This window comes from Mirounga angustirostris, unplaced genomic scaffold (assembly GCF_029215605.1).
Source record: "Mirounga angustirostris isolate CCGP_5_RB_7025 unplaced genomic scaffold, mMirAng1.0.hap1 SCAF_16, whole genome shotgun sequence".
Classification (NCBI taxonomy): domain Eukaryota; kingdom Metazoa; phylum Chordata; class Mammalia; order Carnivora; family Phocidae; genus Mirounga; species Mirounga angustirostris.
In genome coordinates, this window is record NW_026991724.1 from 3,132,956 (window position 1) to 3,143,361 (window position 10,406).

The 10,406-nt window shown below is 55.6% G+C and overlaps 1 long non-coding RNA gene across 1 annotated transcript; it reads left to right on the plus strand.

The window, feature by feature from the left end:
- Window positions 1-363: 363 nt before the first annotated feature.
- On the plus strand, window positions 364-10,066 carry LOC135362793 (uncharacterized). The gene is made up of 4 exons (XR_010408004.1): window positions 364-525; window positions 5,977-6,173; window positions 6,536-6,714; window positions 7,617-10,066. It is a non-coding gene; the product is annotated as an uncharacterized LOC135362793 (long non-coding RNA).
- The last annotated feature ends 340 nt before the right edge of the window (window positions 10,067-10,406 follow it).

Consider the following 10,406-nt stretch of genomic DNA (forward strand, 5'->3'; position numbering starts at 1 on the left):
GGCAGGAGAGCTGAGTCCTAATACCACGGCCCCCTCCTCAGCCCTAAGCATCACACCTGCTACAGAGTTCCTGCGGCCTCAGGGGCGCCCTTCACTCCTCAGAGCTCCAGATGCCTCATCTGCAAAGCAGGGCTGCTGCACCCTGATGGCCCCTGAGTCCTCACCCCCCGCCTTGGTATTTTACAAGACATCCATTAATGTCTGTAAAATGTTAGGGAACAGAGGGCAGTGTTGTCACACAGATGTTTGTAGGCTGTTTGGGGATGAGTCTGCTGTGCTTCCCTGTGTTTTATGGCAAATCTTCAGGAGTCACATGCTCTCTTGCCAGGAAATATGACTGGAGGTTTTTGCGCCTACGTGTGAGGTCCGGAACCATGGCAGCCATCTTGGGCCCATAAGGGGAGATACCTGAGGAAAACATGCTGAGGATGGCAACGCTGACGATGAAGCAAACTGGAGTCCTTCACAAAGTCACTGAGCTCGTGACTTAGCCTGGAGCTTCCCTACGTCAGAACTTCTAGTGAGGTAAGTTAATAAATCCCCTGGTAGCTTACTCCAACTGGGGCCGGGTCTTCTGCGGCTTGCAGCTGAAGGCATTCTGTCTGGCTTGCTTGTCCTGCCATGTTAGCTCATCGTCCACTGGTGGCTCAGACAAGGGACTTTCTCATGCCAACAGCTGCTGTGAGCATAGCAAGAGACTGGCACTGTGGCTGGTACCAGGAGTCCTTGGAAGACAAGGTTGGAGAGCCAAGACACAGGGGTTTGGGAAGCTAGCCAAGGGGCCACAAGAAGGGAGTTGGTGGTGGGGCTCTGAGTCCTCCAGGGTCCCAGAGTCCACAGCAGGTCCAAGTGTGGGGCACAGGGAGGTGCGTTTCCACGTGGTCACGCGGGAGACCCTTCTGCATAGCATTAGCTTGCTACCACTTCGTCAGTAAATCAAAGAAGATTCCTTAAACCGCCCAGGCCATCTGTACCGGAGGGACACTCCCACTCCTTCTGGGAGTGACGCCACTCCTCCCTCTGGCCGTGAAGCTCCCACATGGAGCCACCAGAGTTCTGTACACGGATGGCTGCCCACCAGAGGCCGCCGCAGTGGCGGTGAGCTGCAGGGCCAGCACAGAACACCTCGTCCCGGCCAGGGCCCTAAAGCTCTTCTGATTATGTATTTTCTTATGCTTTCACTTCTCATATTTATTTATATAGATAATATCTTTCAGTGGGGATAACTGACACGAGGGCTTTAAGTTCAGAGGTGGTATCCATCCCCGTGAGCCCTTACAAGAGCCCCTGTCAAATTTGGATCTGTATATTCTAAATCTCATTTTTAACGAGGAGACTGAGGCTCCCAGGGCTCCCTCGCCCGAGGACGGGCTGTCAGAGCAGTAAGACAGATCCTGCCTCTCCTCCAAGTTCAGCCAGTCATGGTGACAGTTTCCTCATCAAGTCAACGAGCCTGCGCTCCTTGGAGCATTCTCTGGGCTTCCCAGGGAGGGAGTAGAGAGAGGGTTAGAATCCAGGGGATCCCTATGCTGATTTGTGAAGACAGCGCCCAGTCGTTCCATGGCTCTGGAGCTATTTCTGAAGATGCCAGACCAAGGCTTCCTCAGAAGGGCACTTATCTTGTTGCAAAACTATAATCAGATTTCCCCTGAAATAACAGCCTTATTCTCCCTGAGCAGAATTGAAGGGCAATCATGAATATGGTCAGAGGCCCTGTATTGCTACCTACTGATCCAGTTATAATCAGGGTAGGGATCAGGATCCAAAAGATTCCCTCAATCCACCCTCCAAAGAGCATAGCTCCTAAGAACCTGATTACTTCTCCTGCTGTATCAACCCCACCCCACTGGGCCCAGTAAACTCTTTGAGATTGTGCACAGCTGATTTAGAAAGGCACAGAGCGAGAGACACTGACCAAGGGTCTGTCTATATAGTGATGGTGGTGATGACGGTGGTGGTGATGGTGAGGGTGACAGACTAATGACGTAAGTCATGATCATTGTCCTTGTTTGTACTTATACTAGCCTTGAACCATGTGCTACCGCCATCTCATTACTTTTCTCACCCTCCCCGAGGCCTCCATCCCAGGCTCTGAGGAGCATGTCCTCCTGAGCCATGGTTGCCTCCATGAGCTAGTCTCACACACAGAGGTGTGCAATGGAGAAACCATGAGTTCAGACCTTAGTCTTGCTGCTTCCTAGGCATGTGACTCCAGGAAGTGATGTCCTGTTTCCTCATCAGTGAAGTAGGGTTACACGGGCCCTGGCTTATGGGGTTAGTAGAACAATGTCATGGGTGATGGACACAAGTGCTGAGGCAGGGCACCTGACAGGTGCCCTGGAGTTTCTCTTCCCCTGGCCCTGCTGCCTGCAGAACCGTGGGCAATCATCCTGTTGTCACTGGGATCGTAAGGACACCTGCTCTAGAAACTTGCTAATCACTTGATTAGCTAATCACTTGCCAACATAAGAGTCACCCGTGGAGCGCTGAAAACTCCAAACACCTGGGCCACATCCCAGGAAGGCTGAAGCAGAGCCTGCAGGGAGGGGTCAGTGGTTTGTAAATGCTCCAGCTGGTTCCAATATGCAGCCCGTGCTCTAGGCCAGCCCTGCCCAGCAGGAAGGGGAGGTGAGCGCAGTGACAGGAACAAAAAGAGACAAAACAAATTCATTTTCATAATATATTTTATTTCACCCCATATATCTAAAATGTTACCCTTTTAACAAGTAATCCAATATTGAAAAAGTATTAGTAAGGTATTTTACATTCATTTTTTCTATGAAGTTTGAAATCAGCTGTGTGGTTTGGGGCCCATCTCAATTCAGGCTCACACATTTCAAGTGACTAGTGGAGACCATCACACCCACTCACCTGGCAGGACGGGCAGTCCCCCCTCTACAGATGAGGACTAGCCCAGGCCCCACCGCGGGTAGGCAACAAAGGGGATTCAAACCCAGGTGTCCTGGAGCAGCCTGGCATCCCCTCTCCTCCCACACCCAGCCCCAGGTGGTTCCTGGCTCCATGTCCTGTCTGGGGACTGCCCCAGCACGTGGGAGAGCCAGCCCCCTGGTTCCCACACCCTGGAGACGGAGCCATCCCCCAGGCGGGGTCTCCGAGGGCCATGCCCCTTGCCGGGATGATTTCTCAATGGCCCACGGTCACCTCTCCAGCCACACCTCGCCCAGCACAGCGCCCAGGAAACAACAGGGCACAGGTGAGACCACAGAAGCCAGGGGGTGTCTCCAGAAGCCTCCAGCTGCAGCCAGTCTGTAGGACTGAAGTTTTCAGGGGTCCCAGCAGAGGTCCACTGGGCAGAGGCCACTGTGTTTCCACGGCCTATACGGCCCCTCCTGCTGGCCTTCCTCAACAGAACCGTTTCCAGGTTCTTGGGGCCTCTCAGTAGCCCACCCAGCCACCCCCCTTACTGCTGTTTCTACCATTGGGGGTATGGCTTGTGTACACACGAGAGTCTTCCCCACCAAAGGGAAACTGCAGCTGGAGGGCTGATGTCCCGCTGCATCCCCGAGCCCAAGAGGGCCTGACCCCCAGCCGCTCACAGACACTCGGCCAATGAATCCATCCCTGAGTTCCCAGCCTCAGGGAACTGGGAACGGGAGTAACTCCGGCCGCAGATTTAAGGGAGAGAAAGCCACCAGGTCACTTCCACCATCAGATTCGGGGGCCGGCTTCCATCTGCTCAGAGGTGGCAAGACGTGCCACGGCCGCCAGCCTAGAGCACCCCGGGGGTCTGGGGCAAGGACACATTTGGTGCAGTAATGAAGCATTCAGGAAAAGGGACCTCAGTTCCCACCGGAGGCGGCTCCCAAGTGGAGGGAAAGCATGATTCCTTCTCTGTGTAGCAGCTCGCACTTGGGTGTATTATGGGCGTAGGCCCCCATCATCTCTTGCTTGGCGCGTCCTGCCTGGGGTCTGCCTGTGGGAGGGCCGGACGCGCACCACGCAGCCGGGACAACCCGGGTAGCTCCCGTGGTACCTGGGTTCCTCTTTCCAGCACCTCAGCGGCCCATCCCCGTGTGGGCAGGAGCCAAGGCTCCAGCACTTTCTCAAGGAAGCTCTTGGAAGTTTTTTCATCCTATCTGAAACTTCAGAAGCATGTTCAGAGAATGCATGCTCGGCGGTGGTGGTGGTGGTGGGAGAGCCCTGGGCGAACCTGTGGCCCCAGAGCATGACGGGAGCAGCCCAGGTGCTCCAGGGAGAAGGACGTTCGGCAGTGACTCACCTCAGAGAGCACGCACCCCTCCCCAGAATCACGTACAAACCAACTTCTTATATAACTCAGCACATTCTTCTTCATCCTTGCGGTCGGAGTTTTCTAGAACCCACCAGCAACCTTTTGGTTCATCTTCTGGTTTTGATGTGCTGTTCTCCACCTTTGAAAGGGGAAATGGTCAGGAGACCTCAGTGTCTGTTTTGTTTTATTTCGTTTAATCTTTAGTAATAAAATGGGGCCGCTCCCTACCAGGACAGTGCCAAGCCTGTGTGCTCTGTGAAGGGAGCACTGATCGCGAGGAAAGGGGAGCAGGAGCCCAAACTCAGGGGCGCGAATGCAGACTCCCGTGGAGTTCAGGGAAGCCAGAAGCTTCGCTGCGTTGTTGTGATCGTTTCTGTTAACTCTCTTCCTCGTGGCTCTTAACTCTGAGCCGTGTGCTTCACCTTTGTGAGACCACGTTCCGTCCTAAAGGACATGGCATGATGTGCCCATTTTCGAGATGGGCCTACTGACGCTCGGGGAGCTGACGTTGCCCCAGGAAAAGGGGAGGTCAGGGTCCCAGTCCAAGTTCCTAAGGGCTGCCCCACGGGAGCCGCCCAGGTGCTGGACACCACGCCAGACACTCAACTTCCAAAATGAGAACGATGCCTGACTTCTGTCCTCAAAGAGTCACTGACCAGCGAGAAGACAGCCCCCAAACCCAGCTCCGTTCCCACGGATCGCCCCCAGGCAGGGCCAGACGCTGCTCCAGCCACAGTGTCCGCTCCAAAGGGACCCCACTCCGTGGCCTCGGACGGGGCCTGCCCTGTCTGGGCCTCCGTGTCCCCATCCGTGAAGTGGGGTTCTGGGGGCTCCACAACCAGAACCAAATCTGGGCTCTGATGCTTCTCACCAACTGACCTTGTCCGGGTTACCGTGTGGAATCAGCCTCCTCAGGAGCACTAGCTGCCTCAGCACTTAATAATCACCAGCTCTGGTTAATTGTATGTAAAATGAAGCGAAGGAGCTAGAAGGGCTCCGAAAACATCCCCCGCGGGTGTGTGAGGTCGTGACCCTCCCATTCTGGTTGCACCTGCTGTTGGAGACTCAGAACCTGGCTCCCTGCGAAATCGCCCTGCAGTCACATCCATCCAGCCCGGCTGGCCTGCAGCTGCCCTCCGGGGGCCTCCGGGCCCAGCTCACGTGGGGCGCCCCGTGGCGCAACCGTGAACCAAGTCTGCAGGAGAGAGGCAAGCCCTTCACCAGAGCCCCTCTCCTGGACTGCCATCAAGGGATGCAGCGTCCTCGCCACCTGCTTTCGTAAAATGGGGATGAGATTTTCTGCCTCCTCGAGCTGTTGGAAGGTGAGAAACTAAATGATAATGATAATTAACAAGGACCGCTTTATTGAGCCCTCACAATGTGCCGGACGTGGTGGGAAGTGGCTTACGCATGAAAGCTCGCTCCATCCCCACGACAAGTCAGGAAGGCAGGCACTACTTTCCCCATTTTGCAGACGAAGAAGCAGAGGCACACGGATAACATTAAATACACACAAGCCGGAGGGGCGGGGGCTGGGAAGCCTACTTGCGAGCAGTGTCTTTCCTCCGCACCAGCTGCAAACGAGAGCTTCCCACCCCCCCGGACACCCCCCCTGGGGGACCACCTGCCGGGGACCTGCCAAGCGGTCCATCACGCCCGATGCCCAGTGTAAAGCTCTCCCTTTGCTGGGTTTTAACTCTGGCGGTCTGTCTCAAACTTTCCAGGAGTGTCTGGTGACCTGAGGACCCCTCCCAGCCCCACGGAATGGAGTGAGCATGGAGGGTCTGTGCTTTGTCAGTAACAACCGTCTGGTCTCCGGGAAACTTCCCCGATCCTCAGAACAAAGCTCAAGAATGTCCACAAGCAGCCACGTCCATCCGATGTCTGCCGGAGACCCGCTGTCAATGCACGAAGTGCAAAGGTAGGGGTGGGGTGGAACGAGGAAAGCAGAGGTGGCTACATAAATATCAGACAAAGGAGGTTTTTTTTTTTAAGATTTTATTTATTTATTTGAGAGAGACAGAGCACAAGTAGGGGGAGTAGAGGGAGAGGGAGAAGCGGGCTCTCTGCCAAGCAGGGAGCCCGACACGGGGCTCCATCCGAAGACCTGGGGTCATGACCTGAGCCAAAGGCAGACGCTTAGCCGAATGAGCTGCCCAGGCGCCCCCAGACAAAGGAGATTTTATGACACCACCACCACGAGTGCCAGGTGGCCATTTCCTAGTGACAGGGGGTCAATTCATTAAGAGCATAGAACAAGCCTATATCAACACCTACTAACAGCTTCAAAATACATGAAGAAACCCAGTGGAATCAGAAGGGAAGTCAGCACATCCTCTGAGGTGCCCAAAGCTGTGCATTGGAGATCACGGGCAGCAGAAGACAGAGCCAGGGAAGTGGCAGCGTCCGAACGGAGACCCTGGCCAGGAGAGAAAGGGCTGGAAGCAAGAGCTCACATGGAGGTGAGTGGCGGGAATTTGTCACATTGCACGAGTTTGGGGGGGGAGGCAGAGCGAGGAGCTGGCCACCCTGCTGAGGTGTGGAGTCTGGGTAACAAGGAGGAGCCACGGGGCAAGGAGGGGGTGCTGGCTTTAGTTGGGGGACGTGCATGGTCGTGCGGCCAGAAGATCATGCAGGTAGACCTTTCTGGGCCGGCAGGAGGCAGCCAAAGGAGAGGTGTGGCTGGGGGAGCAGAAGAGGTTATAACCCCAACAGCATTGCTGCTTCTGCCCTACAAGCAGCCCCCCAAGAAAGAGTGCTGGCTTCCGTGTTTGCCCAGCCCCTTGGTGGAAACATGCCCACTCGCCCAGATACTTTTTTTTTTTTTAAAGATTTTTATTTATTTATTTGAGACAGAGAGAATGAGAGAGAGAGAGCACAGGAGAGGGGTAGGGTCAGAGGGAGAAGCAGGCTCCCTGCCGAGCAGGGAGCCCGATGCGGGACTCGATCCCGGGACTCCAGGATCATGACCTGAGCCAAAGGCAGTCGCTTAACCAACTGAGCCACCCAGGCGCCCTCGCCCAGATACTTATCCAGCACATAGTCGGTCCCCTTAGATGTTTGTTGAGTGAATAAACAGACCAGAGATCCACGGCTTCCTCTGAGGAAATCCCAGAGGAATAAACCCCAGATCTGAGAGTGTGTGTGTGTTTCACTAAACCACAAGTAGAAAAATGTGGTAAACATTAAGTCCACCAACGCAAACTGGAACTCCCCCTCCAGCCTTCTCAAACGAGTGACCCAGAACAAAACTGGAACATCCGAGTATTTTCCAGCCAGAGTCAATATTTCAGAGGGACTCTGCCTGCTCCGAGTGGTTGCTGTGTGTCCAACACAGACCACGTGTACTTTCTGCTTCATGTAGAGCAACCGTCAGACTCCATCTAGGGGAGGCCCCGTGGAGAGAGGATCGCCGTGGGCCGGGACCCCAGGTAAGTCCGGCGTCAGCCCCGGGAAGATGCGTGAGGACAGAGGTGGGAGAGGCCAGAGGGCAGGTCTTCTCACACGGGACCAGCAGGAGCCCTCCTTGCAGCTGGTGCGTGGCGCCTGTGATCGCATGTGGTCCTGCTGTCCACACACACAGCTGGCCATTTCTGTGTCCTCACCTGTCCGGGTCAGCAGAGCATGGCAGCCCCCCACCTGGGAGGAACGTCCATGAGCGCCCCACTGACTCGCACATCCCGCAGAGCACAAGAAAGCACCTGCCCAGCTCGCCCTTTGATGCCAGAGGCGTTTACGGCCTCTGACAGCAATAACCGAGGACGGTGTTTTCATTCCATGACATCAATTTCAAAAGGTTAGGAATGTGCCTGGAACGTCCCCCAGAGAGCTCACGACGGGTCTATCGTCCGTGAACTCACAGGGCTAGACCCACAAGGATCTGGCCCCAGCCCCAGCCCCGGCCCCTCCTTCTGAGTGTTTGTGAGCCCGCGACACGGCCTCTCCAAGTCCAGTCCCGGGCCTGGCTTTGCCACTCCTTGCCCACAGGACCTCAGACAGGTGCGTCTCTCCAAGTTCATAGTGTCCACGTGCAGAGTGCCACGCCAGGTGCCACGCCGGGAACATGACCTCTGCCACCAGCAGTCTCAGGGGCAAAGCTTGGTTCTTCTGCTTGCTCACTGAGTGGGAAGCATGGTGGGCTTTCCTCTCAGACTACATCTTTGCTTTCACCTCTGCAAAATGGGGATAATAAAGCACGCATCATGTAGGATTTGGGGAAACGGAAGGAGATAAGCAGGGAATGTTAGCCCAGTGCCTGGTGCCGGGACCCCACCTTCACCATTCCATGTGTTCGTCCTAGAACCTGCTCCCAGGCAGGTGTGCTCAAGCCTGGAGGCGTGACCCAGTCCCCCCCACCCAACAATACCGTCACTGTGCATTCCCGAGCCACCCACACGCAGGAAGGTCTAGAAGTCAGCTTCTCAAGAAAGAGCAGCTGAAATGCGTAAACCCCGCAAAACAACCACCAAAGGCCAAGAGCTGTTGGAGGAATGGCACATAGCCCAGCCTTATTTCTGAGCTTCCTGACAGCCCCAGCAAGAAGGGAAGGGGACACGCTCTCAGCTGATCAAAGAGGCACCGTAACCTAGCCGGGGCCTCATTCCTCCCTCGGACGTGACTCCAGGAAAAAATCTATGAGGTGTTCATAGAAGCGACATTGGAAAGCGTAAAGGTGACGCCTTGGAGAGTACATCGGCCAGAGAGGACAGGGGGACCGGCAGGCTGGGGGAGGGGGTCAGTGGCGCACATTCAGCATGGCTATGTAGCTGAGCCAAGGACCGGGACGTTTCTGAGTGTGAAAGAGGAGTCACTAACAATGAGAGCGAAACAGGCATGAACAGGGACTGCCCCGTGCAGGTGAGAGCCGTGGCCACCAGCGGCCGCTTCTTCCATCCCCCTGTGTTCAGTGAGGGGGGCAGAGCTTTTTAAGAGGTAGGGCAGTAAAGTGTTCGTGTGTGTGGCTTTTTAGTGATTTAACCTAATGGCAACATCTAATCCTTGTAAGAGATAAACACAGCAGGGTTGGCAGGCACTCTTGGGCTGGGGAATGGCGCCAGGCCCGCCATGATCCACCACGTCTGCAATGATGGCCACAAAGAGATTTTGTGTGAGGCTTCCCACACATGAGGCTCAGGGTTACGCAAGCCACTGACCTTCCAGATACCCTTCTCATTCAGCGAGCATTTGGATGCCCATTCCAAGAATGCTGGGCATGATTCTCTTTGCTCGGCACAGCCGATGTGCTCTTGCTAACCCCAGTATTTTTCCTACTTTAACTCCTGTCCGTGTCTGGGGGTGGGGGGAGAAGGACACGAAGTTCCGCTTTCTTCTGGAAAAATAAGATCAGAAATAACACTTGCTCTTTTAAGAATGGTCGGCATCTTCTGAGCTTGAGCCAGCAGGGCTAAAGGACCCAGGGAAGCACTTCAGAGAAAATTCATTCTGATTTCCTTTCCACCATCCCATGGGCTCATCATATCATGATGTGACTTTCTCTGCTCTGGAGGCAGGATGGTCCCCTAACATGAGAGAGGAAACCAAAGTGAAGATGGGGCACCACCATGGGCTCGCAGGGGGCCTCGGGCATCGCTGTATCCACCCTGCCCCTTGGAAATGGGGAAACTGAGCCAAGTGACAGAGCCAGAAAGCGAGACCGCAGTTCTTAGTGCCCCGTCTGAGGTTATGAATGGATGCCGGGGGGACTCCGAGCCCCCGTGTCCACCAGCCCTTGCTCCCCAACCCCGTCGGCCAGTGTCACCCCCACCATCCGGCCAGGGTTCCCATCCTGCTCAGATCAGACCCCCGAGAGCATCGTTTTATACCCCCCCCCCCCCCCCCCCGCGCCCCAGTGTCTCGCTTGCGGTGTAAAATTAGCTCAGCCGTGAGTTTCAGGAACAAATACCTGCAGCCCCTTCGGTGGCAAGAAAAAGAAACCAGTGGGGACTTTCCTCCTTTCCTGCCAGCCAGGGCTGGGCCCCCAGCAGTGCAGGGCTGCCGGGGACAGCTTGCGGAGGGACTGGGGGGACTCGGCTGGATGTCCCCTGGGCTGCCAGGGAGGCAGGAGGAAAGTTCTGGGCCCCTATTCCAGCGCTCCACACACACACCCTACGCTCCTAGGTGTCCCCGTAAACACCCCTGGTCGCTTTGGGGGCAC